Source organism: Panthera onca, chromosome B1, assembly GCF_046562875.1.
Source record: "Panthera onca isolate mPanOnc1 chromosome B1, mPanOnc1 haplotype 2, whole genome shotgun sequence".
Classification (NCBI taxonomy): Eukaryota; Metazoa; Chordata; class Mammalia; order Carnivora; family Felidae; genus Panthera; species Panthera onca.
The window spans coordinates 154,956,750-154,980,557 of record NC_138342.1 but is presented as its reverse complement, the minus strand read 5'-3'; the positions used below and the strand labels follow the sequence as shown (position 1 = coordinate 154,980,557).

Here is a 23,808-nt window from a genome sequence, read left to right as displayed (position 1 = left end):
ATCTGACTCTTGGTTTTGGCTCAGGTCATGATCTCACACATTGTGAGATTGAGCCCCACATCAGGCTCTGCACTAAGTGGAGCCTACTGAGGATTCTCTTTCCCTCTCTTTCTGCCACTCCCCTGCTCCCATGGTCTTTCTCTCTCAAAAATAAACAAATAAACTTAAAAAAACAACAACAATGAATTTAGAAAGATCAACCCCAAATTCATTCTATTATCCTAATATCAAAGACAAAGACATCAGGAAAATGAAACTATATACCAATATACCTCATGAACATAGATGAAAAAAATCTTTAATAAGATATTAGCAAACTGAATCCATCAATATTATAAAATATTGTATATATAATAATATTATATTATATATATAACTATTTATATTTATATTTATTATATATAAATATATATATTATATATAAAATATTTATATATAATAATTATATGCATCATGGCTAAGTGGGATTTATCCCAAGAATGCAATGTTGGTTTAACATCTGAAATATCAACAGATGCAATGTATTATGAACAAAAGGACGAAAGTCACATGAGCATCTCAATATGGAAAAAGCACTTGACAAAGTCCAACACCCCCTCATGGTAGAAACTCTTAGTAAATTACGAACAGAAGAGAATGTCCTCAATTTGATAAAGAGTATTTGTGAACAACTAACACTTTATTTAATCATAAAAAACTAAATGCTTTTCCCTTAAGATTGAAAATAAGGCAAATAGGGGCGCCTGGGTGGCGCAGTCGGTTAAGCGTCCGACTTCAGCCAGGTCACGATCTCGCGGTCCGTGAGTTCGAGCGCCGCGTCAGGCTCTGGGCTGATGGCTCGGAGCCTGGAGCCTGTTTTCGATTCTGTGTCTCCCTCTCTCTCTGCCCCTCCCCCGTTCATGCTCCGTCTCTCTCTGTCCCAAAAATAAATAAAAAACGTTGAAAAAAAAAAATTTAATAAAAAAAAAAGAAAATAAGGCAAATATGTCTATTCTTTCCTCTTTCAACATTGTACAAGGTTGTGACTAGTATGAAAGCCTAGAAAATGATTGAACGATTTCAAACTGGAAAGAAAGAAAACTATCTTTATCTGCATATGACAACACTATATGGAGACAATCCCAAAAAATCTACACCCAAAAACCTATGAAGAACTAATAAATGAGTTTAGTAGTGTCACAGAATACAAGATCAATATTTTAAAAATCATTTATTTTCTTAATGTACTAGCAATAAGCAATTTCCAAATAAAATTTTAAAGTCCATTTACAACAGCATCATGAAGAATGAAATATGAATAAATTTACCAAAAGAATTGTGAAACCTGTACCCTGAAAACTACAAAACATTGCTAAAAGAAGCTAAAGAAGATCTCAAAACCGTGAAGAGCTAAATCCATCTTCATGGTTTGGGAGACTCAGTATTATTAAGACTGAAATTCTTTTCAGGGTGCCTTGGTGGCTCAGTCAGTTAAGCGTCTGTCTCCAGCTCAGGTCAGGGCCTGCTTTGGATTCTGTGTCTCCCTCTCTCTCTGCCCCTCGCCTGCTCGTACTCTTTCTCTCTCTCAAAAATAAATAAACATTTAAAAAAAGATTGAAATTCTTTTCAAACGGATCTATAAATTTAATGTAATCCCTGTCAAAATTCTAGCAGGACTTTTGTAAAACATGACAAGTTGAGTCTAAAATTTATGGAAATATAATATATCTAGAATAATCAGAACAATTTTGAAAAGAAAGAAGGTGGAGGACTCACACTACTGAATTTCAAAACTTATAAAGCCACAATAAATAAGACCATGTGGTATTGGTATAAAGATAGGCAGACAGCAATTAAAATCTTTAATTTATGGTTGATCAATTCTCAACAATGGTTCTAACAAAATTCAAGAGAGGAAAGGATAGGTTTTCTTTTTTAACAAATTATGTTGGGACAAGTAGATAACCACTTGCAAAAAAAAAAAAAAAAAATGAACTTAGACCCTAACCTCATACTATACACAAATGTTCAGCTAAAATACAGTGTTCACCAATATGTAAGAACAAAACTAAAAAGCTTCTAGAAGAAAACATAGATATAAATCTTCAGATGTGACAACAAAAGTTGTCCATACAAAAGTTGTCCAACAAAAGTTCAATCCATAAAATAAAAATTGGTAAATTGGCTTTGCCACAATTAAAAAGTTTTGTGTTCCAAAAGACACTACTAAGAAAATTAGAAAACAGGCCACAACGTGGGAAAAAAATATTTGAAAATCATATAAAGAGCTCTCACAATTCAGTAATGAGAAAACAACCCAATTAAAAAAATTTTTTCAACATTTATTTATTTTTGAGAGACAGAGAGAGACAGTGTGAGTTGGGGGGGGGGGGTGGGCAGAGAGAGAGGGAGACACAGAATCCGAAGCAGTCCCCAGGCTCTGAACCGCCAGCACAGAGCCTGATGCAGGACTGGAACTCATGAATCGCGAGATCATCACCTGAGCCGAAGTCAGCGCTTAACCAACTGAGCCATCCAGGCACCCCAACCCAATTTTTAATTAAAAAAATTTTTTAAGTTTATTTATTTATTTTTAGAGAGGATGGGGGACAGAGAGAGGAGAGAGAGAATCCCAAGCAGGCTCCTTGCTGGTAGGAGCTCGAACTCACAAACCATGAGATCATGACCTGAGCTGGCATCAAGAGTTGGATGTTTAATTTTTTTTTATGATTTATTTTATATTTGAGAGAGAGACAGAACACGAGTAGGGGAGGGGCAGAGAGATGGAGACAGAAGCTGAAGCAGTCTCCAGGCTCCAAGCTGTCAGCACAGAGTCTGATGTGGGGCTTGAACCCATGAGCAGTGAGATCATGACCTGAGCCAAAGTTTGGATGCCCAACTGACTAAGCAACCCAGGCACCCCAACAACCCAATTTTTTAAAGTTCAAAAGATTTCATGTTTATTTATTTTTGAAGGAGAGAGAGACAGAGCGTGAGCAGGGAAGGGACAGAGAGAGAGGGAGACACAGAATCTGAAGCAGGCTCCAGGTTCTGAGTTGCCTGCACAGAGCCCAATGCGGGGCTTGAACTCACAGCTGTGAGATCATGACCTGAGCCGAAGTCAGATGCTTCACTGACTGAGCCACCCAGGCACCCCTAAAGTTCAAAAGATTTAAAGAGACATTTCCCCAAAGAAGATGTATACTTGGCTAATAGACACATGCAAAGATGCCCAATCTCAGTTACTAGGCTAATTCCAGTTAACCTACAAGTTAAACCATACCCCAGCAAAATGGCTATGCTAAAAAAGACAGATAATAGCAAGTGTTGATGAAGCTGTGGAGAAACTGGAAACCTCATATATTGCTGGTGAGAACATAAAATGGTATATACACTTCGGAAAACAATTGGGCACTTTCTTAAAAAGCTAAACATAAATTTAACATACAACCCAGGAATTCTACTATGAGGTGTTTGCACATGAGAAATTAAAACATATGTCCACACAGAGACTTACACATGAATGTTCATAGCAGCATTATTCATAACACTCCCCCAGATGGAAACAATCCACATCCTTGTTAACTGGTGAATGGGTCAACAAAATGTGGCATATCCATATAATGAGATTCTATCCATCAATAAAAAGGAAGGAATTACTACTATATACAGTGGAAATAAACCTCAAAGATATTATGTTAAATGAAAGAAGCAAAATGCAAGAGGTTACATTTTGTATGATTCCATTTTTATGGAATGGGCAGAAATGTCAAATCTATAGAGACAGATAGATTAGTGGAAATGGGCACGAGAGATTTTTTTTTTTTTTTTGGCAATGATGAAAATGCTCTAAAATTGTACTGTGGCGATGGTTGCACAACTTCATATAACTTTCCTATAAATCTAAACAGGTGACTTTTTGAGGTAAATGACACCTCAAAAAAGCTAAGGAAAAAAAAAAACCAGATTGACTTTAACTGTGGAGTCAATACCTACAAAGTCGTCACTAAAAACTTGAGTCATCATTCATTAAAAATAAATTGCTGGAAATTCTGGGGATGTAATGGACAGCATGGTGACTATAGTTAACAGTATTGTACATTTGAAAGTTGCTAATAGAGTAAATCTTAAAAGTTCTCATCAGAAGAAAAAAAATTATAATTACATGAGGTGATGAATGTTGACTAAATTTATTGTGGTAATCATTTTGCTATATATACATTCTTTTGTTCCTGATCACCAATTCTAGAGTGTATGTTGAGGGGGACCCCCCCCCCCCAACACACACACATACCACCAACCAGGCCCTGATGACACCATCCTGACACTGTCTACACAGAGATAGCAGGTAGAGGTTCACCTGGACAGTCTAACATTTAGAAGTTGAAAGTGTAAGAGGAAACCAGCAAGAGGGATCAAGAAGTGGCCAGAAAGGTAGGCAATGTGTTGTCCTGGAAAGCGAGGGAAGGAAGTTTTTCCAGGGGGGTTGCATAATCAACTCTCCTGTTGGAAAGTGCTGCTAAGTCTAATAAGATGAGGACTGAGAGATGGCCATTGATTTAGCAACTGCAAGTCAGTTTCAAACACATGCTTTTGGTAGAGGAATGAGGCAGAAAACCCATTTCCGGTGGGACTAAGAATGGAGATAAGAAGTCTAGGCATATCGATGAGAGTAGATGACCAAGGGGGAGCATCAGAGATGGTTACTGGAGATGAGGTAACTGAGGGTTATTAATAGGTTAGAGGTAACAAGTAGATAACAAAGAGATGCAGTTAAAATGTCCTTTTTCTAGGGCCTCCTGGGTGGCTTAGTCGGTTGAGCGTCCAACCTCAGCTCAGGTCATGATCTCACAGTCTGTGAGTTCGAGCCCCACATCAGGCTCTGCGCTGACAGCTCAGAGCCTGGAGCCTGTTTTGGATTCTGTGTCTCCCTCTCCCTCTGCCCCTCCCCTGCTCATGCTCTGTCTCTCTCTCTGCCAAAAATAAATAAACATTTAAAAAAAAAGTCCGTTTTCTACTTGAGCATGAGCTTCTTTTATTCATTCATTAGCTCATCAACATGGATTCACTGGATTCATTTATAGATGAACATCTTTCTTTTGGAATAGGTGAGATAAAGACAGGAAATTCTGTGAGGCAGAAGGAAATACAGTGGTTGAGCCTGGGGCTGGAAGGCCTGTGCTGGGAAAATGCTTTGAATGAGGACAGGTCAAAGGTTTTAGGCACCCAAACCAACTTCATCTATTTCACGGTTTAAAAAATTTTTTTAATGTTTATTTTTATTTTAGAGATAAAGAGACAGAGTGCGAGTGTGGGGAGGAGCAGAGAAAGAGGGAGATCCAGAATCCAAAGCGGGCTCCAGGCTTGGAGCTGTTAGCACAGAGCCCGACGCGGAGCTTGAACCCATGAACTGCGAGATCATGACCTGAGACAAAGTCGGATGCTTAACCAACTGAGCCCACCAGGCGCCCCTCATGGTTTTAGACTAGATGACCCCTTGCCAGTTTAAAACAACTGAACAAGCAAACTCGGCGAGGAACCTGCCTTCTCTGGAATTCCCTTAGTTCTGTCTCCAAAGGTTGTCTTCTTCCTCTTTCATCTCTGGCTTCCCTCACTTTCCCTGGTCATGCCTAAAGTAAAATAAATTATTAATACAGAAACAACGTAAATATGTCTGTGGAGGGGGCAGTTAACTTTCTTTTACAGAATGTCAGGGTCGGGGGGCATCTGGGTGGCTCAGTCGGTTAAGCATCCCACTCTTGATTTCAGCTCAGGTCATGATCTCACGGTTCGTGAATTCAAGCCCCGAATCAGGCTCTGCACTGATAGGGTAGAGCCTGCTTGGAATTCTCTCTCTTCCCTTCTCTCTGGGCCTCCCTCACTCTTGAGTGTGCTCTCTGTCTCTCTCAAAAATAAATAAATAAAACTTAAAAAAAAAAATGAAAGTATGTCAGGGTTGGAAAAGGCCCTAGACATCATCTAATTTAGGGACAGGCAGACTTTTTCTGTAAAGGGCCAGATGGTGAATATTTTAGGCTCTCAAATTTCAACAATCTGCATCACAATTACTCAACTCTGCTGTTGTAGCACAAAAGCAGCCAGAGACAACACATAAACAGGTGGGGTTGTTTTCCAATAAAACTTTATTTATAAAACCAGGCAGTGGGCTAGATTTGTTCCAAGGGCCATAGTTTGCTAACCCCCGATCCACCCCAAGAGGTGATAAAACTGAGACCCAATTAGCATGAAGGAAAGCCAGGACAAGAATCTACTTTCCCTGAGCCTCAGAGAAGAGCTCATCTTACTACAACAAAGATTCTCAAATTTTCCTTTGCATAAAAATCACCTGGGGGATAGAAGGGATAAAATTATGAAAAAACAGATTCTCAGGCCCACTCTTCATAGATTTAGATTCATTTGGTCTGAAGTAGGACCCAGAAAAAAGCACACATGATAAATATCCCTCCCCACATCATAGATTCTTGAATCCCCTAGGCAACGAGTAAATCCTCCGTATCACAGATGGACAAGTAAGCGGGGGATGAGGAATGGTTTTGAATACTTCTCCCGATTTTTTTCCCTTCCCCTTTGCTCCAGAATCCCTTGGTCTGTAGCAGCTTGCCTGTGCCATGGGGCGGGCCTGCAGGAAGTATGCCGACACCTGCCAGCTGGCCTAGTGGGCGAAGTTTAACTCTAGGGAGGTGACAGGGCAGTTTTGAGCCAGCTTTCCTAATGAGCATCACTTGTTGACGGACTAGGGGGGAGGCGCTTGTTATGCACTTTTGGCCTGAAGCCTTCTCTGGGATTGCAGATGAAAGGATGCCATAAGGCTTCCTTGTTCACCTCAGTAGAAAAAAGTGGAAAAATCATCAAAGCAACAATTTGGTTCACACTTCTCATTGAAAAGGGTCAGATTGGCTGGAGGAAGCTTGTGGAGGTAGTTTGGCATGGAATTTTCACACTTGATCTATTTCTTTCTTCCTCAATCCATTACCCCTGCCCAGTGCACCTTGATCCCTTGAATGGGGATATTGTCTGCTCCAAGTCATCCAAAACAAAGCCTCTGTTCTTTTGAGTAATTTCTGCCCCCCAATCCCCCAGATGCTTAGGAAATATAACCCCTAAGAAAACAACATGTGGTTAAGAATATTACGTCAGGAGTCCCTATTCCTGTAAAGGGACTGGCCTAATCCAGAAACTTCGTTTCTGACATTATCCCAATTTCAAACCCCCTGCAGTACCTTTTCCTCATAGTTCTTCATCTCTTTGTAAGAACTCTAGAGCTAGGCGTATATATTGGAATTAAAAGTTAAGTTATAAGGGGTGCCTGGGTGGCTCAGTGGTTAAGCGTTTGACTCTTGAGTTGGGCTCAGGCCATGCTCTTGAGGCTCATGGGTTCGAGCCCTGTGTCATGTTCTGCATTGACAGCAGGGAGGCTGCTTGGGATTCTCTGTCTCCTCTCTTTCTGCCTTTCCCCCACTCGTTCTCGCTCTCTCTCTCTCTTTCTATCTCTCTCAAAAGTAAACTTTAAAATAAATAAATAAATAAATGTTAAGTTATGAGATAAGATGGAATTTATGGGGCTCAATTTCAAATTGCTTTCCAGGGCCATCTCCATCCGACTCTCCAAGGAAAGGGAAGAGGCCTAAGGCAATGGTCAGATTTAGATTCTTTATGGTTGATGCTTTCAACATAGATAGCCACCTTCTTTAACCATAAGACCACACTATACAGAAGTGCAAAAAGAGAGGTTCCTCCCTCTCCCCAAAAAAGGGAGTTTCCCTCCATTCCTGCCTTCATTTCTGTAGCGCACAGGGCTGGAAGGCAGAGGAAGCCTTAGCTGGTCTTTCTGGCAGCCTTTGCTCCTGCTGTCCCTCCATGTCACCTAAGACTCCTACTGACCCAGCCCTGGACAACTTCTGAGCTGACGTCGCGGTGACTCACAAATGTGCGTTTTCATCTGTGTGAATCCCTTGAGAAACAGGGGCTCTGAGAGGAAAAAGACCGGCTGAGATAACGCTGCTCAGGAGTGAGGTCTCCTTTCTGAGGTTTCCCTAGAATAGCTCATATCTGTAAATTCTAAGCCACAGTGAGCTCTTGTCATAAGGGGGGGTGTGTCTGGATGAGAGAGAAGAAGGGATGGGGAGATCAAACACGCCCTGAGGAAGGCCCAGCTTCAAAGTCAGGTCCAGCACTGATCTAGGTGTGAGAGAGGAGGTGGAAACCAGGGCCGGCCCTTTTCCTTGGGGCTCTTTCCACCCACCTCTCCATCTTCCTGCCTCTGCATCTTCCTCTGAAGAAGATGCTTCTCTGCTTCTCTGTATCCCTGTTTAGACCAGGAGTTTTCAACCTGTGGTTTGTGGGGCCCTGGAATATACAAACATATGTGCATTTTATGGGAAAAGGTCTCTCATTTCTTATATTCTCAAAGTGGACTATCACTAAAAACAGTTAAGAACCATTATTCTAGATTTTTCCTCCTTTGCCTCCTTTCTGAGCCTCCCTCTGCCTCGCTAGGATTCTGACAGTTACACTGTTTTCACCCTCTTCCCTCAGCCCACTCCTTCCTGTCTCTTCTCTCATGTCTTCTCTCTTTCTCCTTCTACCTTTGGCTTCCTGCCCCGTACCCTCTCTTTTTCCTTCTGAAATCTGCCCATAATACAAACATAAACACTAATAATTGTCACATGTTGAGGTGCTCAGTAGCTAAATGTTTAGGCTCCCTAATTATGTTCTTAATTTTATTTTTTTTTAATTTTTAAAAAATTTTTTAAAAATTAAAAAAATTTTTTTTAAATGTTTATTTATTTTTGAGGGAGAGACAGAGACAGAGTGATAGCCAGGGAGGGGTAGAGAGAGAGGGAGACAGAATCCAAAGCAGGCTCCAGGCTCCGAGCTGTCAGCACAGAGCCTGATGTGGGGCTCGAACCCATAAACCATGAGATCATGACCTGAGCCGAAGTCGGACTCTTAACCTACTGAGCCACCCAGGCACCCCTATGTTCCTAATTTTAACAGCCACTGAGTTGGACATTTTAGATTTTTCTAAAAAAAAAACCATATATATATATATATATATATGTATATATATATGTGTGTATGTGTGTGTGTGTATATATATATATATATACATACATATATATATATACATACATATATATATATACATACATATATATATATATACACACACACACATATATATATATATGAGGGATAGTTGTTGGCTACTTCTTAGCTTATCTGTGAGAGTCGATTTTGCCCCCATGAGCCCACAGCTATGCATGAGAACAGTTTCCTGACCTTGGTCTTTAGACACCCAGAGCACGCTTGCTCCCCCTACAGTCACAGTTTTAGGTTGCTTACTACATGGCGGAGGAGGATAACCCAAAAGACAATAAACCTAACAGAATTTGAGTCCATGAGCAGGGACTGTTTTCCGCAGCTTGCTGGGCTATCAAGAAAGATGGCTGCAGACATACAGAGGGAAGAGGCAGAGGAAACAAGGAAGGGTCTGACATCTGAGCAATAGGAGACCCTCCTTGATTTACCTCAACAATTAGAGCAGATCTTTGACATTCAAGTGTACAATCTGTACAAAGTGCACTCTCGCTTTCCAGTGTTTTGATGTTTCGATATATTAATATTCCAGTATCTTTGTTTGCATGATGCTGCCATCATTATATTTTTTAATGTTTATTTTATTAACTTTTGAAAGAGAGAGAGAGCAGAGGAGACACAGAGAGAGTGAGACAGAAAATCTAAAGCAGACTCTGTGCTATCAGCAACGTGGGGCTAGAACTCACCAACTGTGAGATCATGACCTGAGCCAAAATCAAGGGTTGGACACTTAACCTACTGAGCCACCCAGGTGCCACCCCACCATCATGGTATTTTTAAAATCAGAAACATTTACATCCTGAGATGTAGTCATAAAATTAGACACTCCATAAATTTTCAAATGGAGTAAATGTGTACTCATCCGGGAGGACTTTATGTCCCTATAATGTTCAAGAAAAGAAAGAAAAATAATTGATAATCTCTTACAGGGCGCCTGGGTGGCTCAGTTGGTTAAGCATCTGACTCTTAATTTCAGCACAGGTCTTGATCTCAGGGTGGTGAGTTCAAGCCCAGAATTGAGGTCCATGCTGCTGGGCATGAAGCCTACTTTAAAAAAAAAAAAAAAAGGGTCTTTGTTTTCAAAGACTTTTGAACAAGCAAAGAATGAACATGACATCATTGAAATGGATACAGATAACTCTGTGTTAGAATCGCCAGCTACATGTGACAAAAACAAAAAAAGGTTAAAACAATGCAGACAAAAACTAGAACAATGAAATAAGTGCTATCTCTGGGGTGCGGAGGTGGGGAAGAAGCTGTCCTAAAAAGATTTTTTCAAAGTTACAGAGCATAACAAAAAATATATATATCATTTGAAGATGGACTCAGAGGAGAGTATTTGGAAATACCTTATAACTAGTATTTTCTCACTCTCCCCCTAACTAGGGTAGAGTTAAAAAATGCTTTCTCGGGGCGCCTGGGTGGCTCAGTTGGTTAAGTGGCTGACTTCAGCTCAGGTCATGATCTCACGGTCTGTGAGTTCGAGCCCCGCGTCAGGCTCTGTGCTGACAGCTCAGAGCCTGGAGCCTGTTTCAGATTCTGTGTCTCCCTCTCTCTCTGACCCTCCCCCATTCATGCTCTGTCTCTCTCTGTCTCAAAAATAAATAAATGTTTAAAAAAAAATGCTTTCTCAGCAATGGGGAAAATTTGTACACATATACTCAAAAGTGAACAGTGATACTATTGGAGTATTTTGTTCTTCAGTTTTTCACTTTTTTTAAGAGCTGAAATTGAATTTCGTGTTAAAATTTTTCATGATCATTTTCATTTTTATTTTCTTTTATTATTATTTTAAAATGTTTATTTTGAAAGAGAGAGAACTCATGTGCATTCAGGAAGGGGCAAAGAGAGAGAAAATTCTAAGCAGGCTCCAACTGTTAGCACAGAGCCCAACTCGGGCCAGAACCCATGAACCAGAAGACCATGACCTGAGCCTATATCAAGAGTCAGACCCCCAACCGACTGAGCCACCCAGGAGCCCCTCATTTTTATCATTTCGGTATCATTAAATACCATTTATAAATATACATCTTCTATCTGATGGTTTTATGTGTTTACAATTGTTTAACTTGAAGTGCACTAAAATTTTGTTCCGATATTTAATTTCATAAATTATAAACTAAAAAAAACCCCAAATATGCAATATCTGCTAAGCACTGTTGTAAATTCTTTGTATTGACTCACTTCATCTTCATAATTCTATTATCATGTCCATCTCAAGATGGGGAAAGTAGAGGAAGATGAAGTAAATTTTCCAAGGTTGCACACTAGTTCTGTTGGGGCTAGAATCTGAACTGTGCCATCTGGCTCCAAAACCTACGCTCTTAAACACTGTGTCATACCACCTCTCCAAAAACTGACGCATTAGGATTTCAGTATTACATGAAATAAATAGCCCTATTTTGCTTTGGCACTGGGGTTGTAATCAGCAATTCAAGAAAATATAATCCAAAAGCTTCACAAATTCCCAATTCGCAAATTCATTTGAGGTGTTAGTTTAGAGATCATCAGCTCAACATTTAAGAGGTTTGCTTCCATGTTTACAGGCAAGTAAACAGAGGGCATACAGAGGAACAGCAATCTATGTCCTCCTCACAAGTGCACTTTGAGGAAGGGATTATCACCCCTGTCAAAAATGAGCCCCAGGGGCAGCTCACAAGAGTCAGCGATGTTAACCCTGGCTGACGTCTACGCGGACCTGATCATCTCCCGCACAACCAACAGCTGTGTCTTGCACTATCACTGTGCTCAGCGGCTGTGGGCAGAGAAGGTGGAAGCTGTGCCCGTGCCCAGGGCATGGTCTCAAGTGAAGCATTTCCTAATGCTGAAGCATTACCTTTAGCAAGGTAGCAAAATGTTACCTTGACATTCAGCAATTGGGAGGTAGCCCAAGCCACCTGCCTCTCATTTAATTTTTTTTTTAATGTTTATTTATTTTTGAGGGAGAGAGAGAGGGAGGGAGGGCGGGGTGGAGAGAGGGAGACACAGACTCTGAAGCAGGCTCCAGGCACAGGGCTTGAACCCATGAGCTGTGAGATCATGACCTGAGGTGAAGTCGGACATTTAGCCCACTGAGCTGCCCAGGTGCTTCATCTGCCTCTTTTATCTAAGGACAGCTTTTATGGCATAGATATAGGTTTTTTTCCAGTATTATCACGTTTCCCCTTCAATCCTCTGCCCCTAAACACTCTCGCCTTTCGTCCACCCTAAGTCACATGCATCCCTCCTTTTCTCTTAACCTCCAGGTCTCCCCTGTCTCTCTCCTACACCCTCTCTCCCACATACTCTTCCCTCTCCTAAGTTTTCATACAGGCTCAGGTTCAGCCCCTCATTCCTTTTCCCAGGTAAGAGCCCCTATCTCAGAGCCTTTCATGGGAGGGACCTTTTTCTTCTGCCATTCCCACACACCTTCTCTGACAGAGGTATGACACTGCTCCTGAGAACTGGGGATTTGGGATGTTCAGTCTCAAAATCCTGCCTAACCCTGCCCTTAAGATCCAAGAAAGATTGGTTTGAATACCCCAGGGAAGAGTCCAGAAGTTTGCCCCCATTTCTGTTATTTCCTGACTCTGAGCCCTGCCTCTACCATTAGTGTAGCTTACAGGTCTCATGCTCACCCCGTAAGAGCTGTCTGTGTTCTGCACTGTGTCCACCTGGAAATGAGATTCAGCCTTTCCCTCCGTTTCTGCCCCAAACCTACTTACAGGAGGTATTTGTGTGAGGAACAAACTTGACTGAGTGTTCAAGAGTAGGGGGTCACAAATGCTTCAAGGCAAACAGCTTCAAAAGGGACATCAGTAATTCCTGTGTTTTTTTCTGTGTGTGTGTGTTTTTTTAAATTTTATGTTTATTTATTTTGAGAGAGAGAGAGAGAGAGAGAGAGAAGTATGAGCAGGGGAGGGGCAGAGAGAGAGAGGGAGAGAGAGAATCTGAAGCAGGATCCTTGAGATCATGACCTGAGCCAAATTCAAGGGTTGAATGCTTAAGTGACTGAGCCACCCAGATACCCAAATATCTGTTTTTGAGAGAGATTGGTCATTGCCAGGGGCTGGGGAAAAAGGAAGAAGATGGGTGAAGGTAGTCAAAAGGTACAAGCTTCCAGTGTTAAGATGAACAATGTACAACGCAGGGACCACAGTTAACAGTAGTGTATCGGGTATTTGACAGTTGCCGAGAGTAGGTCTTAAAAGTTCTCACCACAAACACACACAGAAGGTAAACATATGAGGTAAAGGGCGTGTGAATGAACCTTATTGTGGTAGTCGCTTCACAACATATACATATATCAAACCATCACATAGTACACCTTAATTATATCAACAAGTCTGGAAAGGGAAAAGTATTATTTTTTTAAGTGTATTTATTTATTTTGAGAGAGTGTGAGTGTGGGAGGGGCAGAGAGAGAGAGAGAGAGAGAGAGAGAGAGAGAATCCCAAGCAGGCTCTGTGCCATGAGCACAGAGCTGGCACAGAGCCTGATGGGGGGCTCGAACTCACAAACTGTGAGAGTCATGACCTGAGAGTGGGATGGACGCTCAACCAACTGATCCACCCGGGTGTCCCAAGAAATTTCTATTTTTAAAAGTCCATCAGCCAGGGTGCTGGCTCTTGGTCATCTTACCTGCCTTATTGCTCTGTCTTCACTACATCTTACAGCTCTTCCTTTGCCTCTCTTCCTCACATGCTTTTTCCCAGTTATCCTAGTACACACTTATTTTTCTCTATTTAACAGGATAATTCAGCATCCTAGCCCACCATTTTTCAATCTGTGTCATAATCCCTTAGTGGGTGGTAGAGCCAATTTAGAGGGTCACAAAGATTTTCTTTTAAATAAAATAGAAAATACAAGTGTGTGCATAGTAACTATTGTTTTGTGAAATGCATTTTGATCATACCGTATAAATAATAAGAGCTATGGTTAAAAAAAATAGTCTATAAGACACTTTCTGGCTTTAATGGGAGACCTTAGCTCCAGGCCCCCCTTTGCTTAGCCATAACCATCAAAGAGCTCAGCAGAATAAAAGAACCTGCCTCTCTGAGCATGACCTATTTTTCTTGAAGGCAGCTTGTAAGATGACTTTAAAACATACCCTAACAGGACTCCCATTTTCTGAAGCGGTCAACTCTGCCAGCTTCTGAACATGATTGTAATAAAGCAGAGCTCTTTGGTCACTACCTCCTTTTGCAACTGATTTGAGGTTGCTGTTTGACTTAGGGATTTGGTGATGTAATGTGGCAGTGTCCAAATGTAAAATGGCTTCCTCGTCTGTTTGTTTTCTTTTTTTTTTTTTTAAATGTTTTTATTTATTTTTGAAGGAGAGAGAGACAGAGCATGAGCCAGGGAGGAGCAGAGAGAGAGGGAGACATAGAATTTGAGGCAGGCTCCAGGCTCTGAGCTGCCAGCACAGAGCCCGATGTGGGGCTCGAACTCACAAACCGTGAGATCATGACCTGAGCCGAAGTCAGACGCTCAACCGACTGAGCCACCCAGGCGCCCCTTGTCTGTTTGTTTTCTTACCATGTGCAAGGCTGACATCCATCTGGGGATGGGAAATGGAAGTCATCGATGGGAGTCTCAGGGAAGGAGGGAGGATATCTGTTTCTCACATTATTGGTGATATTGCTTAAGGAAAAAAAACACTGATGGCCTTTTAGGCCATATTAAGATGCTCCTACATCAAAGCAGCTGCACCAAACTGCCACAAGCCTGTGTTGGCCCTGCCAGCCAAGTAGCGTGGAGGAAATAAACTTACCAACTCATCTTTTTTAAGGAACATGGGACGGATGTGGAAGGGACATGGGAAGGAACCAGCATTTACTGAGCACTACTGTGTGCCTGGCACTGTAACTCATACAGCCCCGGGAGGTAGGTATTATTATTCCTAGTTTTGAAAGTTATTATTCTAGTTTTGAAAATTTAGGAACATGTTCCTGCTGTGGACATTCTGTTTCTAATTTTAAACCCTTTTATTTATTTTTGAGAGAGAGTATGAGCAGGGGAGGAGCAGTGGGAGGAGGGGCGGGGCAGAGGATCTGAAATGGGCTCTCTGCATGGCCCAATGTGGGCCTTGAACTTGTGAACTGTGAGAACTGAAGTCAGATGCTTAACTGACTGAGCCACCCAGGCACCCCCCTACTGTGGACATTCTGAAGGGTCCCACAATAGCTACTGCGGAGCTGAATCAAAGGTGGGGCCAACTGTAGTTGCCTAGCATCATCCTCTAAAGAGTGCTGACACCTGCTGAAATCTAGCGAGGTGGAGAATGTTTTATTTCCAGTACTTCTCTTGGGGGAAAGGAGTAAACAGCTGTAAAAGACAGTCGGTGGGCCCCTGGCGGTGGGGTAAAATCAACCCCTGGCTGCTAAACGGCCTCCTGGAGTATGCGGGAGGGTGAGCGACGCAGGTTCTGGTTTGCTGGGTTGCTATGCTGGGTTAGAGCGGAATTCTTCAAGACAGCGGAGGAAGGGCTGAGCAGCTGCCGCCAGAGGGCGCCCTTCCCCCCTCCCCCCTGCTTCCGGACACCTCCGCACTTAGCAGCCCTTCGCCCTCCTTCCCAGCACTAAACAGTGGTTAAAGACTGCGGATTTGAAGGCCAGGTAAATCGTTAGCCTCCTGAGGCTACCGCAGTCCAGCCCTGGTTCCATCTGCCTCTCACCTGCCTGGTCTCCAGGCACATCCCTTTGACCTCTGCAGTCTAGCCCTCCCCCAGGGGAGCTCCCTCCTCCCCGCCCCTACTCCTCTCCCTGTGGGTCATAAAGTAGAAATGAAACAAATCTCCCATAACTGCTTTTCTACCACTAGGCATTTTGTAAGTTATTGTGTATATAAATCGAGGTCATTTAGAAATTTTATGTGACTTTCACTTTGAGTAAATCTTTTCAGTACTTAATAACAGTGTTGCTGGAAATTGTTTTCCTAAGGAGAGAACAGCAAGCCCACCGTACCACAATTTCATTAGGTTTCATTTTTCTAACTTTACAGTGACAGCCGTGCAGTTTAAAAATCAAACATCCATGTCATGATGTAGATGAGTCTCAATGAACAGGAAAGGTGTTATTTATAAACCCAAATCTGGCTTTTCCCAAATTCCTTTTTAAAATTAAACAATTCAGAATGCTGTAGAAAATCATTAGATCTTTGTTCCACACTGTGGAGAAAAGACATGGATGAGCAGATCGGGAGGAGAGAGGGACTCACAGAGGGGTGGGGATAGAAAAAGAAGTAGGAAGACAAAGAGGGAATGTAGTGGGGGGAGGGCTGGGAGAAGGATGTGAGGAAGAGGATGAAACAGGTGATGCAGGGAAAAGAGAAGAGAGACATGCTGGGCACTGCGCCTCGTGCCTGCCGTGGTGGGTTAAATGGATGGAAAGGAGAACATGGGTGTTGGTGCTTTAAGAGAGAGTTTTCCTTGACCATGAGGTAGAGTGTGAGGGTGAAATCAGAGGAAAGGCAAGGGGGAAAATAATCACAGAGAGACTGCTTATTCCACTGTCTTTCTCAGGGCATATGCTCATCTTCCAGAGCCACAGCTGAAGAAATTGCAAAAGGAAGGTCCAGAACTACTCCTCTCACAAGGTGAGTATGCTTCCATCTGCCACGCTGTCTGCTTGCTTTGCACATTCTCCCCACGTCATATGCTAACAGCACCCATCGTGTGCCATCCTGGCACAAACACAAAAGGAGGAAGCGAAATTAGAATGTGGGGGAGAGGGATAGAGCACAGCTTGTTTTTTGTTTGGGAATTTGTGGTAATACATGGGTTACTTTCTTTTTTTTTATCTCAATGTATTTTCTTTTTAACTGATGTATAACTTCTATAAAGTATACTAATCATGACAACTTTTAATATGTGTATTAGGACCATGTAACCACCCACAAACCAGATTAAGGTAAATTGTGTTTCTGGACTCCAATAGCATCCCTTATGCTCTCTCCCAGTCTGGATCTCCCCAGAGGTAACCACTTTGCCAGTCTCTATCCCTATAAATGAGCTCTGCCTGTTTGATTTATATATATGGGGGGGGGGGGGGGCGGGTAGCAGGAGACATCTGTGTGTTTTGGCTCTTTTTTCTCATCATTCTCTTTGAGATTCATCCATGGATGGTGTTGTGTATAGCAATAATTCATTCTTTTTCTTTGGTGTGTATCATTCCATTGTGTAAATGTATCATACTTTATCCATTTTGTTGTTGATGGACATTTTGTTGTTTCTAGCTTTGGGTTATTATGAATAAAGCTGCTGTGAACATTCTTGTACATGTGCTGGGTGTGCATAGACACTCAGTTCTTTACTATATGTACCCTAGAGTGGAATTACTGAGTCAGAGGATATATGCAGGTTTAGATTTAGTAGGTGATGGAACCCTTGGTTACTTTAATCCAAAGTGCCTTAGAGTGACAAGAATTCTCCATAGAGACTCTTATCGGTAGTTTTGTAGAAGACTCAGTAAACTGTCAGAGGATGGGGAATAGGGAGGGACATGAGGAGTACTCTGACGGGAGATTATAAAAGAAAAGAAACAGAGCAGGAAGGAAAACAGAAATGGGAGACAGGGCTCCAGCACATGGAGTTAAGATTTGGTTATGGGATGTTGAGGTCAAGGCAAATGAAGACAGTAGAGAGGACACTGTGGCTGGTTATGGATGGTTCTTCAGTAGTGAATATTCTCTTGCTGATCACAAAAGAGAAAAAAATGGAGAAGACAAAGTTGTATAAGAAGACAAAACCAATTGGAACCAAGCCAGTTGCCTATAAAAATGAGTAAATTCATTTCCCTGAAGACAAAAACAAAAATCATTACCCTCTGAAATCCTGTTCTGTGGCCATCCTGTGGTAGTGATGGTGAAGACTTGGTTATTGTAGATCAAAACTTAATGTCTCCAGCATGAATTTTCCAGCCTTATTTACCTAAACTTAAAACAGTTTAATTATTTTAGAGATTGCAGTCGAGAACAACTTTGTAAGCAATATATCCGATCTTACCAGTTAATGTTCAGCCTTCGGGATGGCTGGACATCACATGCCTTGGAAGCCTGTTAGGGGAAGTCTGTTCATCTCGTCCGGGTTAAATGAGCAAATCATAGCAAGGTGTTGATTTGCCTTTTCATCCTCCCAGTGCTGAGAGGAAAGAAGGTCTGTGCATATAAGTAAATGCTGGTGGAAGTTCAAGATCCCTGCCCCTGTCTGCTGTTCTCAGTCCTAAATCAGTGTTTAGCCACCACCTGAGTAGGAGTAACACTACCCTCTCTTATTCCTTTCTTCATTTTACTAACACTTATTGAGCACCTCCTCTGTGTAAATAACTGTGATAGTTGCTAGGGGGAGATAAAGGAACTTGTAATCTTCTAGGGTAACCCTAGGTATATAAATGTAATTATAATATAAGGTAAATAAAAGAAGTAATATAATGGATTTATATACAAAAGGGTAATGAAATTTGGGAAAGTATTGGCTTATTGAAGAGTTTCTCAGAAGCTGTAGCATTATAGTTGTGCCTTAAAAATGAAGATGTAGGTGGGTGCCTGGGTGGCTCAGTCAGTTAAGCATCCAACTTCAGCTCAGGTCACACAGGTCATGATCTCGGGGTTTATGAGTTCGAACCCCATATTGGGCTCTCCACTGTCAGCACAGAGCCTGCTTTGGATCTCTCTACCCCTCCCCTGCCGGTTCTCTCTCTTTCAAAATAAATAAACTTGTTAAAAAAAATGAAGTAGCAGGATTTCAGTGGTCCAGATTGGAGGTGGGGTGGGTACTGGCAAAATAGGAAAAGTTCACATTTGCTTTAGGTAACTAATCTTTCTTAACAACTGCTCTGCCCTGGCTTGAGAGCACCACTCCCATTCAGAATTGTCTCATTTAAGAGAGACCATAGCATTTATATAGCAGGGAGCATTCGAAACACAATTTAACGTCTTTAAATGGATATTTGAGCCAGTCTCATTGCAGAAACACATAGAGAACTATATTTTCAGAGGTCTCTTGGTAGAGATGCCTTTGGATGTCCAGCCAGTTGAGATCCTTTAGAAGAAGATTCGTCCCTTGCCCATGCTCTTCTCACTCATGTACTGCTGCCTGGTTGACCTGGCGAGTTTCTGAATCTTGGCAACTTTCTGTGAGGCAGGATTTAGTTAGAATGAACACTCCCCTGAGACAATGCTCTTTAGTTCACTTTTGGTGGTTTGGAGTTCATTCCTTATTCTATTCAATCAACAAGTATTTGTTGAGTGCCTCCCATGTGCCAGAACAGTTTCTGGACACTAAGGTACAATAAATAAGGTAGATTGCTGTCTCGTAGAGCTTCCCTTCCAGTAGGGTGAGACAGACAGTAACTAGAGAAATAAGAAAATGATCGACAAGTGAGAAGAGCTACATAGAGAATTAAAATAAGGTGATGTGATAGTGAGTGAATGGGTGGTTTCTTCTATGAGTTGTCTGAGATGGTGACATCAAGCTGAGTTCTGAAGGAGCCTTCCATGCAGAGATGTGAGGGAAGTGCATTCCAGGCAGAGGCCCAGCTAGTATAGAGGCCCTAAGGCAGGACCCAGATTGGCATATTTGAGGCACAGAAACAAGGCGAATTTGTCTAGAGCACAGTGAGCACACAGACAGTGGGTATGAGATCTTAGAAAGACAGCCTGGGGCCAGGTCATTGAGGACTTTGTGACTCAGGGGAAGGAATTTGGATTTTTTTCTTGCAGCAAATGTACACATAAATACAGATGAAGAGAAGTTCACTGGGGAGACTTCTAAAATACCAGATAATATCCATTTTAATGGCCTTTGCGCTATTTCTCAGATGGAAAAATGAAACTATAGGTGGATCTAGGTTTTCCTGCACAACTTATCGGTGGGAGAGGCAGAAGCTGAAACCAGCTGAGTGTGTCCCATGGCAGGTAGCAGAAGCACAGACCCATTGTAGCCCACCCGTGACCTCGCCCCTCTCCAACATGACCTGATACCTGCATTACACTACCTATTGCTGTCAGTTGGACCAGAGGAAAGAGGAAGGAACTGGGATTCCAGAGCCCAGGCACTGAGTACAGGCTCTGACACTGGAAACCAAAGGAAAGGAAAATAGTTATTGAGTACTTTACGTAGTGCGTAAGCAGGGGAGGGGCAGAGAGGTAGACATAGGATCCAAAGCAGGCTCCGCACTGACGACAGGGAGCCCGATGCAGGGCTCAAGAGTCACAACCTGAGGTGAAGAAGGGCACTCAACGGGCTGAGCCACATAGGCACCCCTGCAGGTTTTCTATCTTAGTTTCCACACCAATCATGCAAAATGGTTCTTCTTATCCCCATTTCACAGATGAAGTAGCAGGGACTCCGACAGATGAAGTATGATTTCTGCAAGTTTGGGAATCCAGCCCAGGTCTGCTTGGTTGCATTATCCTCTGTTGTCTTTCCTTGTCGTGTGTCCTGCGGCCAGTCTTTTATAACCTCTCTGGGCTGGGGTCTTCTCATTCATTAAAGGGGACATGAAAAAAATCAATGTTTATGGCCTCAACTAGCTCTAATATTTGGGATTCTAAATGCCTTTGAATGAGTTTAATTCTTTTTCTGAGTGAGAGTTCTGAACCATACTGTGACAAATGCTTTAACCAGAGCATGATTCCCACCCCTTTAAGGCCAGAGAGGATAATGACCTCAAATCTGGAGCATCCGGCACAGGGGTTTGTTCTTCTGACACCAGGAAGTGAAGGCCACTTAGAAATACAAAGGATACTGTCTTAGCTTCTTTGTCCCCCTTGTTTACAGCTCTTGATTTCTTCTTTTCTTCCTCTATGTCTGGAAAATCCTTCTCATCTTCTAAATCCTTGTGCTTTGAAGACCAAGTTGGCCAGAGGAATGTCAAAGGAGACACGGGGTTAAATCAGAAGTGATTCTGTTCACTTCTAGCAGCAGAAGCCTGCCATTGTCACCCCAGACCTCGTCCTCTTGACTCCATTGTGAGAGCAGAGGCTCCACATTCCAGGGTCATCATTTCCTTTAGACTTTGCCACCAGCAAAGGGCAAGTGGCTCCTTCTTAACTGATGTTTGCCTGCTTGGGGCCAAAAGAGCACCACGAACCCTGATACTGTGACCTGAGCTGAAATCAAGAGTCGGTCGCTTAACCAAGCCATCCAGGTGCCCCTGGTCAAAACCTATCTTCAGTGCAAAAGTTATCTTGGGGGTTGAATAAGTGGGAGTGGTTGTCCATTTATAACATGTTTTAAAACTCTAGGAAGGCAAGTCTTTTCTCTCTTAGTATTCTTTATTTAGGTGAAATGTATCTGTCTTATTAATTTTTTAAAGTTTATTTATTTAAGAAATCTCTACACCCAACATGGAGCTCAAACTCATGACCCCAAGATCAGGAGCCACATGTTCCATGGACTGAGCTGGCCCTTATCTTACTTTTTTTTTTTTTAATGTTTATTTATTTTTGAGAGAGAGAGAGAGAGAATGAGTGGGATAGGGGCACTATCCCCTATAGTGTCCCTATAGGGACACAGAATCTGAAGCAGGCTTCAGGCTCCAAGCTGTCAGCACAGAGCCCGACATGGGGCTCCAACTCATGAGTCGTGAGATCATTACCTGAGCCGAGGGTGGACGCTTAACTGACTGAGTCACCCAGGTTCCCCTTATCTTATTTTTTAAGAAAGATCCAACATGAACAATTTTTATCATGATTGGATGTTAGATTTTGTCAAGTACTTTTTCTGCATCTATTGATATGGTCAAATGATTTTTCTTTAGTCTGTTTATATGCTGGATTACATGAACTGATTTTTGGGTGTTGAACTAGCCTTGTACACCCAGGATAAATCCCACTTGGTTGTAGTGTATAATTCTTTTCACACACTTTTGGAATCCATTTGCTAATAATTTGTTGAAGGATTTTTGCAACTATGTTCAGAAGAGATACTGGTTTGTAGGTTTCCTTCTTGCAATGGCTTTGTCTGTTTCGGTATTAGGATAATGCTGTCGTCAGAATGAATTAGGAAATATTCCCTTTGCCTCTGTTTTCTGGAAGAGGTGATAGATAATCAATGTGATTTCTTCCTTAAATGTTTGTTGGCATCATCAGTAAAACCATCTGAGCCTGGTGCTTTCAGGTTTGAAAAGTTACTAATTATTGATTCCATTTCTTTCATAGATAAAGTCCTATTCAGATTATATATTTCTCCTTGTATAAATTTTGCTAGAAATGAACTTGGTAGAAGACTTGTGTCTTTCAGGGAATTGACCTGTTTCATCTAAGTTATCAAATTTGTGAGCATAGAATTATTTATAATATTCCTTAATTATCCTTTTAATGTCCATGGGATCAGTATTTATGGTTTTTAACTATATATCTACATAATGTATTAATGGATTTTGAATGTACATGGGATCTTTGATTTTTGGTATTGATAATTTGTATCTTCTCTCCTTTTTGCTTGGCTTGTCTGTCCAGAGGTTTATCCATCTTATTGATCTATTCAAAGAATCCACTTTAGTTTTGTTGATTTTTAAAATTGATTTTCTGTTTTCAGCTTCATTGATTTCTACTCTATTTTTTGTTATTTATTTTCTTGTGCTTACTTTGGATTTAATTTGCTCTTCTCTTTAAGTTCCTAGGGTGGTAGCTCATATGGCTGGTTTTAGGTCCTTCTTCTTTTCTAATATGTGCATTCAGTGCTATAAGTGTCCTGTTATGCACTCCTTGCACTGGATCCTACAAATTTTGGTAAGTTGTATTTTCATTTTCACTTAGTTCAAAACATTTTAAAATTTCTCTTGAGACTTCTTTGACCCATATGTTACTTAGAAGTGTGTTTTTTACTCTCTAAATATTTTAGAATATCTTAATGTTGGGGCACCTGGGTGGCTTAGTTGATTAAGTGTCTGACCTTATACTCAGGTCATGATCTTACGGTTTGTGAGTTCGAGCCCCACGTCAGGTTCTCTGCTGTCAGCTCAGAACCTGGATCCTGCTTCAGATTCTGTGTCTCTCTCTCTGCCTCTTCCCTGCTCGTTCTCTGTCTCTCTCTGTCTCTCTGTCTCAAAAATAAATAAACACTAGAATATCTTAATGTGATTGATTTCTGGTTTAATTCTGTATGCTTTGAGAGCATACCTTGTATAGTTTCTATTTTTTAAATTTGTTGATATGTGTTTATGGCCCAGAATGTGGTCTGTCTTGGTGACTATTCCATGTGACCTTGAGAGAAATGTGTTTTCTGTTGTTGTTCAGTGAAGTAATTGGTAGATGTCAATTATGTCCACTTGATTGGTGAAGTTGAGTTCAACTATGTCCTTACTGATTTTTTTAACTTTATTTATTTATTTTTGAGAGAGAGAGAGAGAGAGAGAGAGAGAATGAGTGAGGGAGGGCAGAGGTGGGGTGGGGAGGACAGAGGATCTGAAGCAGGCTCCATGCTGGCAGCAGAGAGCCCGATGTGGGGCTCAAATTCACGAACTGTGGTATCATGTCCTGAGCCAAAGTCGGACACCCCTGTGAGCCACACAGGCACCCCTGTCCTTACTGATTTTCTGCCTGCTGGACCTATCCATTTCTGGCAGAGGGCCGTTGAAGTGTCCAACTATAATCGTGGATTCATCTATTTCTCCTTGTAGTTCTATCCATTTTTGCCTCACATATTTTAACAATGTTGTTAGGCACATATACAATAAGGATTATTATGTCTTCTTGAAGAATTGACTCTTTTATCATTATGTAATG

At 41.7% G+C, this 23,808-nt stretch overlaps 2 long non-coding RNA genes across 5 annotated transcripts in view; one reads left to right on the top strand and one right to left on the bottom strand.

Moving 5' to 3' along the window:
• The window catches only part of LOC132691869 (uncharacterized), a 34,179-nt gene extending 13,157 nt beyond the window's left edge, over positions 1-21,022 (bottom strand). The window contains exons 1-4 of one of the 4 annotated variants that reach the window (XR_009616032.3): positions 20,746-21,022; positions 18,083-18,217; positions 17,901-18,007; positions 7,685-8,346 (exon numbers count right to left, since the gene is read on the bottom strand). This is a non-coding gene — a long non-coding RNA (uncharacterized LOC132691869). Of the gene's footprint in view, positions 1-7,684; positions 8,347-16,163; positions 16,762-17,469; positions 17,772-17,900; positions 18,008-18,082; positions 18,218-20,745 lie in introns of those variants that run through there. The other 3 variants (XR_009616033.3, XR_009616035.2, XR_009616034.2) reach the window with 3 other exon arrangements.
• Positions 15,377-20,569, top strand: LOC132691868 (uncharacterized). The gene is made up of 3 exons (XR_009616031.3): positions 15,377-15,695; positions 16,601-16,674; positions 20,409-20,569. It is a non-coding gene; the product is annotated as an uncharacterized LOC132691868 (long non-coding RNA).
• Positions 21,023-23,808: the final 2,786 nt, after the last annotated feature.